We start from the raw sequence: 14,978 nt of genomic DNA, 5'->3' as shown, positions 1-14,978 counted from the left end.
CAGATGTCCGGGTAATTTAGATCACCCATGACAACTACATCCCTTGCCTTAAGTGCCTCTGCAAGCTGGCCCGAAAATTCCCAGTCCAGCTCCTCCCGTTGGTTGGGGGGTCTGTAGTAGACAGACCGTTAAATCCCTCTCCCCATGACCCCCTTATATCTTGACCCAGAGCACTTCAGCTTGCCCCTCTGACCCCATTTTGCTGGCAGAAGATGGGTATTGCTCTTTGACATAGAGCACCACAACCCCTCCCTTCCTTCCTTCTCTATCCTGCCTGTAGAGCCTATAGGCCCTAATGCTAACTGCCCAGTCATGGGATGAATCCCACCACGTTTCTGTAAGCCCCACTGTGTCTGGGTTTGAACTGGCTATTCTGAGGGCGAGTTCCTCTTGTTTGTTCCCCATACTCCGAGCATTGGTATACAGGCATTTAAGGCTTTGCATAGCTGTGCTTGCCACCCCCTGATTAGGAAGACTATCTGGACCCCTGTTTCTTACCTGAGCACTCCTTGCATGTGTCACCTGTCTTGCTCGGGTGGCATCTCCTCGTCTTCCTGCGGCCCCCTCCCCCGGCGAGGCTAGTTTAAAGCTCGCCGTATGAGATCAGCCAACCTAAAAGAGAAGACACGCTTGCCTTTAGGAGAGAGGTGAAGCCCATCCTGCCCCAGCAAGTCCCCTGCCCAAAAGCATAGGTCGTTATCTAGGAACCCAAGGCCCACCTGGCGGCACCAACTCTGTAAGCGCCAGTTGACCTCGCCAATGCAGGCCTCGTGTCGCCGTCCCCGCCTACTCACTGGAAGGAGAGAGGAGAATACCACCTGTGCCCCCGTCTCCTTAAGCTTGGCCCCCAGAGCCTCGAAGTCCTTCATAATGCGGTTAGGGTTTCCCCTGGCCGTGTAATTTGTTCAATGATTTCAATCATTGCAAAGGTTGAATCAATTCAGGCTCAGGCTTTTTCAATGTCTGTCCCTAGCCCTCTGGTATTCTCTGCTGTAGATTAGGCCCTTTATTCTTCTGCTTTGTCTTTGTCTTGTAATGTTTGCCCAGGCAAAAGGCAAAAATTAGATAATGGTTTGGATGATTATTGTCTTACATACTTGAGATCTTGTATTATGTCACATAAGCAAACATCATCAGGGTTTCTGTGACAGGTCTCCTTTTTATTAAGTAAATAAATATACTGGATTAACACGGGGGCTTTGGCTGGGTGTGTTCAATCCACCTAACATAATTAGAGTTTTAAAATTGCACCTCAAACTACAGCTGTTAATAATGGCAAGAAATTCTGTGGAAAACATTCCAAGGCAAACATTTGTCAGAATTAATAACAGGCATATGGTGCTCTTTTAATTTTGTTGTTTGACATCATTTTGATTGCCTATAAATCTGCATGTTTTGTTTATATTTCTGTTTGTGTAGGAATTGGTCGCTTCTTTATATTTGATCAGCAGTGCTGCTATTCACTGTGGTGTAAGAAATCAAATGATGATTGTTTATATAGCAGCGCTAGGATTACAGAGCAAGAGAAGTGTAAACACAAAATTCTTAAACCTTCACTTATAATGACAATCAATGTTCTCTCCAAAATCTTCAATGACAACCCATTCCCTAGACTTCTCTTAAGCAGCCATCGAAAACAATTGTATTTTTTTATTGATCTGGGGCCACATACAAAGAAGGACTTGTGCCTAAACCAGGACCTGTGTAAATAACTGGCACCCTGCTCAGTTCTTATGTGATCCATCAGGTACACGAAGCCTCTAGGTACTCTGTATTTTTTGACCTGGGAGTTCCATAAGCACCTGCTGTTCTGCTTTTTGCAAAAACCCAAACTGTACCCAGCTTCCACCTAGGCCAGGGACAGACATTCAAAAAGCCTGAGCCTAAAATGATTGCAGGTTAGTCTAACCTGCAGAGAGTGAACCAGTTTGCAAGTGGATAGACATTTGGCACATGCCTGCAGTGGCTCAAGTCAGAAGCCTGGGGGTGCTAGAGCAGCCCTCCCTTCCACAGGGATACTGAGCAGAGGAGGAGGGACGTGGCTAGGCTGTGGCAGGCCCACCCCAGTGGCTCCCTTACAACCGGAAATGATCCAGGCACATAGGGCTGCCCAGCCCCAGAGGCGAACTCTTCCCCCCCCTTCCTCTCCCCCACCACTGTGGGCCCAAGAGGGGGGCCCTGTTCAGTGCTGGGGGGGGATCTTCTCCCTCCTCCTCCCCCTGCATGGTGGGGTGGGGAGGGGGGCTCTGTAAGGCTGCCTGGCCCCAGGGGGGAATCTTCTCCCTGCTTCTCCCCCATTGCTGTGTGGTGTGGGGGGGAGGGGGACTCTGTGGGATGCAGCATCACCCAGGGGTAGGCTCTGTTCCATGCTGAGGGAACTCTTTCTCCCTTCTCCTCTCCCCGGAGGGGCAGCTGGAGTGCAGAGCTCAGCTGGACAGGGTGTAGGGGAAGCCCTTTGCAGGTCCTGCACTCTGCCAGAAGTGGAGGGAGCCCTGCCCCCTGCTTCCCCTCAGAGTCCAGTGCCAGGCTTCCCCACTGTAAGTACGGAGCTGTAGGGGATAGAAGCGGCCAGGCAGGCCATGCAGGGCTGCACTCCTCACCACTAGCACAGCACTGGCTGTCTCATCGTGCCTCTGCACCGCACCTGCAGCTTCACACTCTGACTTCCCTGCCTGCTGCTGCTGCCAGGCAGCAAAGGCTGCAAGCCATGGGGGGAGTGTGGGGGTCCTTACACCGCCCACCCTCCCTCACACCCACACCTTGCCCAGCTGAGCTCCACGCGCCCACTGCACTTCCTCTGGAGGAGTTCCTCCCAAGATGGATCGCAGCCTCCCCCTGCTTCCTGCCCCCGCTCGGGAGCCAGGCAGCATTGCATGGAGCTCCCCTTCCCAGCCCTACAATGGTGGGGGGAAGGGGAGAAGGAGGAAGAGTCCCCATCTAGGGCCTCATAGAGTCCCCCTCCCCACCCTGGGAGGATGAGGAGGGAGAAGAGTCCCTGTCCAGCACAGAACACAGCCCCTCTCCCCACTCTGCAGGACAAGCAACCCAGCGTCGTCCTGTTAAGGTGAAGGGGGCAGAGAGAAGGGTTAATTCGTGTCTCTGTCCCTTCTCTCAACCGGGGGCTGCCAGCTTCCGAGGCCACCTCTGTGGCAGCATCTTCTCCCCCGAAGGCAGCTGCAGTGGCACTCAGAGTGTGCATGGCATGACACGGCACAGCACAGCGGGGGGAAGGGGTTGGTCCCCAGGCACTGCGGGGGAGCCCTGCAAACATGGGGGGGGGAGGAAGCAGGGGGCAGCTGTGGGGTCTGATTGGGAGCCCCACCAGTATTTATGGATTTCACCATTCATGGGTATCTCCAGAAGGTATCTCCCATGAATGGCGAGGGTCTCCTGTACTTAAGTCACTACATTCAACCATGTTTATCTCAAACCGGTTTTGGCCATTTTTAAACTGGTTTATGTGCACTGAATATCTGTTCTGTTACTGGTTTAAACCAGTTTCTGATCACTTAAACTGGTTTATGTGTAATGTCTGTCCCTAGCCCTAAGCACTATCTGGATCCAGAAACTAGGTGGGGCAGTGCCTAATTGTCCTAAAGGATCCAGTCTGGTAGGTATGCTCCCCCCATGCCTGATGCATGCTAACAGTGTTGAGTTCCACACAAAACAGGGCAGCCACACCTGATTTCATTTGCACAGGGGACCAGAGTAGCAAAAGGGAGGACCTGTTTTTTTAACCCCTTCTCAACCTCAGCATGGGTTCTGTTAAATGCAGAGTGTATAAGCAATCCTGGGAACAAAGCGCTCCTAGCTGAGGGCTCTAATCACAAGGCTATAGCATCTGGCTCCATTTTGCTTAGTCTTTTGTATTTCTTTCTGCATGAAAGCCCCCCTTCAACAGAAGGATACCCTCCCCCTGGCTCCTTCCCTCAGGAGGGGATTTGAATCCTGAGTGGAGCGGCCCTGAGTTAAGTGCTCAGTTTCCAGAGAGGGGCAGGCATTATACAATCTTGATAGATAGCTCTAGGCAGGGCTCAGGTGCTCATACAAGTTTTGGGACTTTCTTTTTGAGGCACATAACTTTCTCCTAAGATACTGGATGGGCATCTAACCCTGGGGTTTTGATTCAATTCTGGGAGCCAGGCACCTAAAGGTTAGATGTTATATGCCAGAGGTATATAAGTCATCTTTGGAGCAAGTCCTTGGTAATGGGGCCTTGAATTGAGGTATCTTCCTACTGCTGACATATCCACCTAGTTTCAGACACTTAGACAATGTATATAGATACTACAGGCATCTCTCCTGTGATGCTTTTTGAGTAAATTCCAGTATCTCAGCTAATCAGAACAATGCCATTTTTGTAGGTACATGTTAACTACTGAAAAAGGATACAAACTGTTCTTTCACTGCATCCTGTACCAACCTATGCTTGGTTGGACGATGCCGCAACTTCCTCCTCACTAGACTATGGACATGCACAGAAAAAATCTCTTATTAGCAAAATGTTGCCCAGAAAAATTTAATTTAGTCTGAATTATGACTGAGAGGTTGATAACTGCCATTGTCATTAAATTAGGAAAGGTAAGCAGTGAGAGAACTGTTATATTTCCTTCTCATTCCTTTGTGGATGAGACTGATGCAGGGACTTGATTTTAACCATCATCTTACATAATCTCTGTAATCATTGTGCAGAACAATGCTGTTCAGTGAAGTTAAAAATAGATTTATTTTGCTATCAGCATTTCTAATTAACACATGCTTGCTCCAGTTTAGTTTGTTCATTGTTTAGTTATAGAAAATGAACTACCCTGGATATAATCAAACCAAGGTAGGTTTGCTTAGTTCTGTATTGTAACCAGCAGATAATCAATAAGGGAAGCAGACACAACTTCATTCCTGGTGGACATTCTGTTTTACCTCCTTCTCATACCAGTGCTGGAACAAGCCGTGGCTAATGAGGACTAGCTGTTGATCCACCACACATGATGGATTCATCAGCTCTGCAGTCTTCGCTCTCAATCTGCCATTTTGAATTGCTGAGCTTGACGTGCCAGGTACTGGGAAAGGAAGGCACAAACATCCTGCAAACAGACTCTGGTCTGGTTTAGGCAACCTGCTCAAGAGAATAGCAAAGGCTTCCTGGCACCTAATCAACCTTAATGCTCCTTCTCTGTTATCACTTGTTGAGTTGTGCTGATATTAGCAATAGCGGGCGGTGCTCAAATAACAGGTGTGTTGACATGGCCTGCATGTCGAACATAGGGGTGGGTCAATGTAAACCCACTTGATTGCAGAGCTTTGTGCTGCAAAACCCACTGGCATGCCTGCTGGTCTGTTTGAAACCACACTGTTGCCTATTCTGTGTGGGGCACTGATACAGCCCCTGTGAACTTCTTTCATCTCAAATATAAATGGCTGTAATGTGAAGGGCTCCAACTGAAGGAACAAATTAGGAGGAAGGTGCTCTATTAATATTTAGTATTGTCCATATGGGACCTAAGTGGACAAGTCCTGAACATCCTTTCTAGTGGTGTAACTCCATGCACTCTAGCAATTTGCACTGGCCTCTCATATTTTAGTATAATCACCTCCCCTCTCCATTCCCCCAGATATTTAAACCAGAACCAAAACTGAGCATAGGTCTAGCCTCATTTCAGAAATACATTTGGCAGCAGTGGATGTCCAATTCACTCTACCTGCACCCTGCATGCCCAGCCAGATCTGGACGGGACTCCTTGTGGCCTGCATCTGGATGTGGTGGCCAGATGGGTGGTGTCAGCTCGCCCCTTGCTGCTGACATGCATGTCCAACAGGACTCCATACACTAGATTTAGGTGGCAGATCCCACCCCTAGTCTGGGCTGCAAATTTGATGCCCAAAAATTAGAGCAACTGACCCTAAGCACCTGGGGCTAGATCCTGTTCCTGTTCCTCCAAGACTTTCAGTACATTTAAACATTACATTTCCACCAGCAGAGTCTCAGTTCTACCAGCTGAAATGCTAGGTGTATAAGAGTTCACAGTGCTTCAACTGGAAAACAAATGGTGCATATAGTGGAAATCTCCACAGAGTCGCCCAAGGTACAAGTGGTCTCCAGTTGAGGTTCAACCAGTTAACGAACATGTCGGGGCACAATAAGAACCTCTATTCCACCCTCTGCACCCTAATACTCCAGCCAAGGATGGAGCAAACCTTGCCCCTTGCCAGCTTCAGGGTCAGGGAAACCCAGTCCCTCTCCACAGCTCCCTGCTATGCTCCAAGGGCTCCAGGGAAACACGGGAGGCTGACGTAGCTGTGTCTCCTGCACATGACCCAGGCCTCTAGAATCCCAAGGCCCAGATACAGATCCAAGGATCCTGGACCCTAAGATTCAGACACAGGCCCAAAACCCCAAAGCTAAAGACCCAGACCCCAGCACAGGTGTCCACCCCCCTCCCTTGTCTGGTGGAGCCAGTTTTGGTATTTTGGGTCTGACATGGGGAGGGGGGTGGAGAGGTGGATGGACTGGTTCAGGGTGGCAGGGAGGTGACCCTCAAATGTTTGGGGTTCAAGGGTTGTGGCCAGATGTGCTGGGAGCAGCAGGTAGAAGCCCCAGAAAAGTTTTTGGCTTGTGGGGGGCAGGGGGCGGGGAGAAGATGGGGACCGGAGGGGTGCATGGCCAGCTGTGTTGTGACAGGGAGGTAGACACCCCAGGAAAGTTTGGGGCTTGGTGGGGTGTAGCCAGCTGTACTGGGGCTTGCAGGTAGATGGCCCTTAGTAGTATGGGGGTTGGGAAGTGTGTAACCCATCATGCTGGGGCTGGCAAGTAGATGGCCCTCAAAAGTTTGAGCCATGGGTTGACAGGGTCAGTGTAGTTGGGGTTTCTCTGGAATAAGAGACATACCTGATCAGACCTGAACCCAATTGAGGTGAGAGACTGAACCATGCACCTGGACCCAAAGCCACACACCCTTACTAGCCCCCTTGTGTGTAGATCCTCATTCACCTGGTGACATCCAACCCAACCTATGCTCACCCAGACCCCAGAGGCACCATGGCAGAGGTCAAACCTTCCTCCTCTGCTGCTTACAACTGGGGGCAGAGTGGGACTGTTGAGTCAAGGGACCTCACTGCCCTCTTGTGGGTGTGTACACATGTACTAAGTCAAATTAAAATAAGGTAACTTAATTAAGGAATGGTTTAGTCAGAGATGATCCTGCCTTGAATGGGGACCTGGACTTAATGATCTCACAAGGGTCCTTCTAGCCCTGCTTTCCTGTGATCCTAAGCCCCTTGAGAGCAGGAGGTGCATGAAGGCCCTGGGTACACAGGGGAACCAGGCACGCAGGAGTAGCTCCCAGGGAACCAGGACTGCCTACATGGCTTCTGCCGTGAATGTCAAATGCTTGTACAGTTCTCTACCAGTAGGGGTTCAACCTGATCAAACTATACCACCCAGTTTTGACTTCTTGGGGAGCTTGTACACGTGATGGTGAGGCCATGTACACATGACAAAAAGTGATGACAAATAGTCATTTGTCTAAGGTAATGACATCACCATGTACACATACACCATTTTTTTGTGTAAAAATTTATTTGTGTGTGGCAACTTAGACCACCTCTGATATATTTTAGTTTGAGCAGGACAAATTGTCCCATTGTGGATAAAAACATTGTGCACATGAACATGTCTGGCAGCTGGAGAAGGCAGTGGGGACTGCACAGGGCTCTGGAAGCCTGGGTGTGCTCGGGGAATCTTGGGCTTGGTGGGCTTCCAGCACGCTGTGCACCATCCCCACCACTTTCTCTGGCTACCAGAACACCCAGCCACCTTCCTGCCACCTTCCTGAAGTGTCCCAGAGGCAACCAGCCCATTCCCAGGTAGTCCCAGGCAGTGGGAAGGCAGCAGGGATGGTGCACAGAGCACTGGAAGCCCACCAAGCCCAAGTTTTCCTGAGCACACCTGGGCTTCCAGTGCCTCATGCACTGTTGGATCCATCAGGTGTTGCCTGTGAGCTGGGGCAACACCCACACAGCTGGCACTCTGCCTGGGTGGCCCCAGGGGGTGCTGCCACTGTGGAAGGAACTACCCCTCTCCCCCCCCACAGCTCAGGGGCTGTGCAACCTGGCGGCAGCTCTCACAGGCAGACTCTGCCCAGGGGGAAAAAAAAAGGTGGTGAGGGGCCCACTTATTTTTTTCCCAGCAGAGCCTGCCCACTTCTCCTGTGGCATGGGACTGACCTGCCAACAGTCCCTGAGCTGCAGGGGACCCTGGTCCTGTCCTCCATGGCAGCAGCAGTTCCTGGGGCTACCTAGGCGGGGTGCTAGCTACGTGGATGCTGCCCGAGCCCACACACAGCACTCATTGGATCCAACTCTTCCCTGAGCCTGTATGCTGGAAGTGCACCAGGCATTGCTCCTTGTGTAAGCTTCAGGAAGAGTTGCATCCAGTGGGTGCTACTTATGAGCTAGGGTAGCACTTGTGCAGCTAGTACCTGCCCAGTAGGACTCAGGGGGCACCACCGCTGCAGAGGGAAGGACTGGGGGCCCTGCAGCTCAGAGGCTGTTCGGCCTACTGGCAACTCACCCCCTGGCTGCAGGAGATGTGGGCAGGCTCTGGGAGGGCAAAAAAATAAAGGATCAGGCCCCTCATCACTTTTTTTTTTTTTTTTAAGTAGATTCTGCCTGCAGGAGCTGCATCCAGGTCATGTAGACCCTGAGCTGTAGGGGAGACTGGTCCTTCCTGCCGCAGTGGCAATGTCCCCCAGGGCTGCCTGGGCAGGGTGCTAATAGATGGGTGCCACCGAGGGGGCACTGCTGCCGCAGAGGGAAGGATTGAGGCCCCCTGCAGCTTAGAGGCCACTGGCAGCTCACCCCCTGGCCACTGGCAGCTCACCCCCTGGCTGCACAAGAGGTGGGATGACTGTGCCAAAAAAAAAAAAAAGGATCAGGCACTTTGCCTTCCCTCCTCCCCAGAGAAGCCTGTCCGCAGTGGGGGGTGGTGGGGGTGGTGAAGGGTGGGCTGATGGTAAGCCATCACTGTTCTGTCACTGTGATGGAAGCCCCTAAACTGAAACGGTGGGTTACAATTAAAAACCCACAAAATTAAAAATCCACCGTTTCAATTTAGGGGAACTAACCCCCCCTCATGTGTACAAGTGCCCTTGAATTCAACGCTTGCAGGCACCTTATATGCAATCTTGTTCTATCCCGGCCAGTGTCTACCAACCATTACTTCTGTCATGCAACTTCATCTTAGTCTTAAGACTAAATAACAGAAAACAGTAAGAAGGGAGAGGATCCATCTAGTTTTTAGAGCGATGCCTTTTCAGGGACTCTTAGTGTGCACATACCTGGAGTCTGATTCTTTACTTGCATACACGGGTTTGTCACCGGTGTAAATCTACTATCGTCAGTGGAATTAATCCTGATTTAAGACAATATAAGTGAAAGCAGAAGAAACCCCACAGAGTTATTCCTTACTGTAAATGAACTAGATGAAAGTTATTGATTCTTGGGTGTCATGTTAAGAGATGCCTTTGCTTCTGGCAAGCAAATATCACTCTCTTTTTTTTCCCAGTCCCTCTCCTGCTGTTTCTTATTTTGGCTGTTTGTCCCACATTTAGACACTGACAGGTTGAGAGCATCCAGAAGAAAACCTGAGCACTCAAGTACCTCTTGTGTCTCTTCAATGCGGTGTATGCACACCAGCTAACTATTCACAAGAGCAGCCCTCTAACATAAGCCAGACATTGTGGAGTCTGACCTCCTAGAAGCATCTGACCTCATGGAGACTGTGTTTGCCGTAGTGAGGTGGAGAGTAAACAAATGTGAAAAGACTGGAGATTTCTAAAATTTGGTGAGCAAGAGAGCTAATTGCCTGGGCATTTAACTCTCCTACACAGGCAGCAGCTGTTTGCTTGCCCTGCTGTTTTACCACTCCCTTCAAATAAGTCTGCAGTAAAATTAATAGGCTGTGACCATGTATCTAACTAGAAGTAAATTGGCACTCCTCCATCAGGCTGGTAATATCCTCTATATTATCAGTTGGTGTTTACAGTAACCTGGAAGAGGAGAGTGGGAAGCATTGGTCTCTATAACAATTTGATGCCCAAGCAATAAGAACTTGGCCTGGTTCACTCTGTGTGAATTATGAAGTTTTATGGGCTATGTTGAGTGGCCCCTTTTCAGCATTAAATAGCAAAAAATCAGATAAATTATTCAGAAGGGTTTTTTTAAGCACCTCATCTGGAAATAGTCAAGTAATAGCCAGTGCTTTGCTGCACTTGTGATGTAGAATTATAATAATTTGTGGTGCACGGTTCAGCAGCAGATTAAAAGATTATTTGTTCACAGACAGGAAGAGTTTGCATCTGTTCTCATGTTTCTGGTAGTTTATGGAGGCTGTAAATGCCTGCGAATGGCTCTGAGAGCTGGCCAGGGGATTCCATTTGGAGAGGGGTTTGTAAATGATAGTAGAAGCACTTCTTTTTCCCCTTTTTAATTTTTCTGTGTTTACTTGAATAAATACAAACAAAACTCCAACACTGGAGTAATGAACAGGGGTTGCACAAGGTTGAAGTTCTTACATATTCACAAAGAAAATAATATACAGCTCCTGTAACTTACTATCAGCAACATAATGTTTATATATGTAAATATTCAAACAATCTGGATTGAGATGCTGGCTTACTGACTGGTGATTATATGGATATATGAAATTGCCTTCACCTCTTTATAATACAGGAAAATAAGAAATAAAGCCTATTTAGACTACGTTTAGTCTACCTAACATACCTGCAGTACTGTTTTGGTCCCTCTGTATGCTTCTATGTATTCTTACCCTAAAAAATGAATGTCATTTACTAAAGCCCCTGCTTCCCCCCCATTATTTACCCAGTCCAATTTCCATCTTGTTTGTATACTCATTGCCCTTTACACCCCCTTCTCATTATTTACCCATTCTAATTTCCTTCCCTTTTAGGTCTCCAAACAATCTTTAGTTTTACCCCTTTGTAATCCTTTACCCTTTTCCTAAAATGTGGAGATTCACCCTCACCCTCAGCTGGAAAGGAATATTTAAGCCATTCACATCTGGGTAGTGAACTCCTTCCTCACATGTTCCTGACTCCCACCCTAAGGGCATCATGGCACTATATGATAGTTTGTCATATACTATTGTCTGGACAGAGCTGTGCAGTGCCATGCTCCAGGACTTGCCCCAGTCCCTTTCCACATTACACTATATTTATGCCCCTCCCCCATGCCATTGCCCTTTGCTTTTAGCCTTAGAGTAAGATGTGGCCCGTGGGTCAGATGCGGCCTGCCAGGCCATTCTATCCGACCCACAGGGCCCCTAAAATTTTTAGAAAATTAATATTTATTTGCCCCTGACTGCCTGTCATGTGATGGCTTGCCAAAACTCAGTAAGTGGCCCTCCACCCAAAATAATTGCCCACCCCTGCCTTAGACTATGTCTTTACTTCCTCCTTTTCTGAATTATTTTGGCTCCCAACAGTGCTGTTTTATCTTTCCCCCCTTCCACCTTCCATTTTTGGTGGTGATATTCCACCTTCCAGTTTTTCTTCTCTGCTCCCTCATTTCAGTCCCATTCAAATCCTAGTTTTATGATTTCTCTCAGTCTCTTTGTCTTTATACTTTGATATCTTCTTTCTTCTGGGCTTAACAATTTACCATTCAGAATTATTGTGTTTCTTCTTGCTGTCTGTCAGTCTCAGGCTAAGATTCCAAGACACTTTCCATGAAGTTTAGTTTCTCTAAGATTTTAAGACCTTTTTTCTCCTATCAATGTACTGCTGTTCTTGATGTGTAAAGATACGTTTAAAAGGGAAAACCTCATCTGTACTTTGTATTTGCTTCTCTGAGAGATGCTGTAATTTCACTTAGTTCCTTCTTTCTCCTTAATGTTGTCTATGACAAGTCTCCAAACACTTGTGTTTTATATCTTCCAGAGTAGGGTGAGAAGTCTCTCTAACCCAGTGGCTCTCGACCAACCTTTCTAGATTAGAGACACCCCTTGTAAGACTCTAAAGCACCCCTTGGAAAATGGCAGTTCTTAGTTTTCACTCATTTTTTGTCTATGGAAAAATAATAGAACCATTTTTTCTGTTGCAAAGAACTCAGAAAGACTGCAAAAAGTCAGAATGTTTTTAACACTTTGAATTCCTATTTGAAATCTCTGGTTCTGTCCTGTGAATCATGTTTGTACAACTAATAGTGCTAACATTGTATGGCACCCCAGAGCACCCTTGAAAGGATCTCAACGCATCCCAGGGTGCTGTGGCTGAGAATCCCAGGACACCTGGTTGTGAATCTATGCTCTAACCTTCAGAACCTGCTGCTTTTGTTCGAAACAGAGGAAATGTCTCTTGGTTTATTTGAATTAGGGGAAGTGTAGAGAGTGTTGTGTGCCCTGTCTACAAGGGCTGTTGCCCCTGTTTTCAGCTGTAGGAAGGAGTGAAATACCTGCTTTAAATATTCTGCTGTATCTTCCTTTTCCACACCTTCTGGGAGTCCTCTTATTCTTATGTTATTTCTTCTTTCACAATTTTCCATCATTTCAATTTTCTCTGCAAGCTCCTTTTCTTTTCTCCTCCGTGCCCCCCCAGTCATTTTAATTAATTTTAATTTTAAGATTTACTGCTGATTGCAGGCTTCCCTCTACCTTCATCTCCAAGTCTGTGACCCTGCTCCCAGTTTCTTCTTTCTCTTGATTTTATCAAACTGCCATCACAGTGGATTTTAAAGCTCTGATTTTTTAGATTGACTCAATCTGTTCTCTTTTTCCCTGCAGCTACCATCTTTGATTCTGCAGCCCCCACAAGCTTGTTTGAGTGAAGGTCTTCCAGCAAGTTTCTTCTGGCCGGGTCCCGGAGGACTGGAAAAGGGCCAGTGTGGTCCCTATTTTCAAGAAGGGGAGGAAGGAGGATCCAGGCAACTCTAGGCCAGTCAGTCTCACCTCCATCTTTGGCAAAGTCTTTGAAAAGATTATTAAGGCTCATATATACGAGAGCCAAGCAGGAAATATTATGCTGAGGAGAAACCAGCATGGGTTCATAGTAGGTAGATCATGCCTGACTAATCTAATCGCTTTCTATGGCCAGGTTACAAAACACCTGGACGCAGGAGTAGGGGTTGACATTGTCTACTTAGACTTCAGGAAGGCCTTTGATACGGTATCTCACCCCATACTGGTGAACAAGTTAAGAGGCTGTGACTTGGATGATTACACAGTCCGGTGGGTGACAAATTGGCTAGAGGGTCATACCCAGAGAGTGGTGGTCGATGGGTCAGTATCAACTGGAAGGACGTGGGCAGTGGGGTCCCGCAGGGCTCGGTCCTTGGACTGATACTCTTCAATGTCTTCATCAGTGACTTGGACGAGGGAGTGAAGTGTACTCCGTCCAAGTTTACGGATGATACAAAACTGTGGGGAGAAGTGGACACACCGGAGGGCAAGGATCAACTACAGGCAGACCTGGACAGGTTGGACTAATGGGCAGAAAACAATAGAATGCGATTTAACAAGGAGAAATGCAAAGTGCTGCACCTAGGGAGGAAAAATGTCCAGCATACCTACTGCCTAGGAAATGACCTGCTCGGTAGCACGGAAGCGGAAAGGGATCTTGGAGTCTTAGTGGACTCTAAGATGAACATCAGTCGTCAGTGTGATGAAGTCATCGGAAAAGCTAACTGCATTTTATCGTGCATCAGCAGATGCATGACAAACAGAGCCAAGGAGGTGATACTTCCCCTTTATCGGGCGCTGGTCAGACCGCAGTTGGAGTACTGCGTGCAGTTTTGGGCGCCACACTTCAAGAGGGATGTAGATAACTTGGAGAGGGTCCAGAGAAGGGCCACTCGTATGGTTAAGGGCTTGCAGGCCAAGCCCTACGAGGAGAAACTAGGGCACCTGGACCTCTTCAGCCTCCACAAGAGAAGGTTGAGAGGCAACTTTGTGGCTGCCTATAAATTCATCATGGGGGCACAGAGGGGAATTGGTGAGGCTCTACTCACCAAGGCGCCCCTGGGGGTCACAAGAAATGGACATAAGCTAGCAGAGAAATGATTTAGATTGGACATTAGGAGAAACTTCTTCACAGTTAGAGTGGCCAAAATCTGGAATGGGCTCCCAAGGGAGGTGGTGCTCTCCCCTACCCTGGGGGTCTTCAAGAGGAGGTTAGATAGGCATATGGCTGGGGTCATCTGAACACAGCACTCTTTCCTGCCTATGCAGGGGGTCAGACTCGATGATCTATTGAGGTCCCTTCCGACCTTAATGTCTATGAATCTATGAAGTAGCATTCCAAGTTGATCCCCATACATGGGGTTCACATTTCACAAACAGGGTATGTGCATTGTGGGAGTTATGGAGTCAGGGATCAGTGATGTTTGTGGATTGTGCTGTCTCCTCCAAAGAAATCTAGCTTCAGGGAGCCATCTGCTCTGGTGATGCTATGTGATTCTCCCCTCAAACACTTCTTTTACTGTCCAAAGATTTTTGACTCATGGAGATTGTGTACTCCAAGACACTTATATGGTACAATGCCAGTAGCAATCATCTCCTGCTTTGAAGATTATTTCATAGTGTCATGAGTGATGGATTTCATTGTTATAATTTCCTCCAAAGGCTAGGGGCAGAAATTACACACAAACCAGTATAGATGATCAGAAAGCAGTTCAAATCCGTAACACAACAGAAGTTCAGTGCACATAGAATGCTTTCAAAATGTCTGAAACTGATTCAAGATAAATCTGGATGGATGTAGTATCAGACTTAATGGATTTAGGTTAAATCAGTTTATTAAACTTCTGTCCCAGATCCCCTCCAGATTCAAGTTAACTCACAATCCCACAGCATCCCAGGATGCTTTGCACCGCCCCCACAAACCCCACCTTGTAGGATGGGCAGGCTAGCCTTGGCCCAAGTTGTCTTCTCCATCTGAGCAGGGAGGCATGCTCTACTGCCCCTTGACTTC

Source organism: Alligator mississippiensis, chromosome 2 (genome assembly GCF_030867095.1).
Source record: "Alligator mississippiensis isolate rAllMis1 chromosome 2, rAllMis1, whole genome shotgun sequence".
In the NCBI taxonomy this organism is placed as follows: Eukaryota; Metazoa; Chordata; order Crocodylia; family Alligatoridae; genus Alligator; species Alligator mississippiensis.
This window is presented reverse-complemented; position numbering follows the sequence as displayed.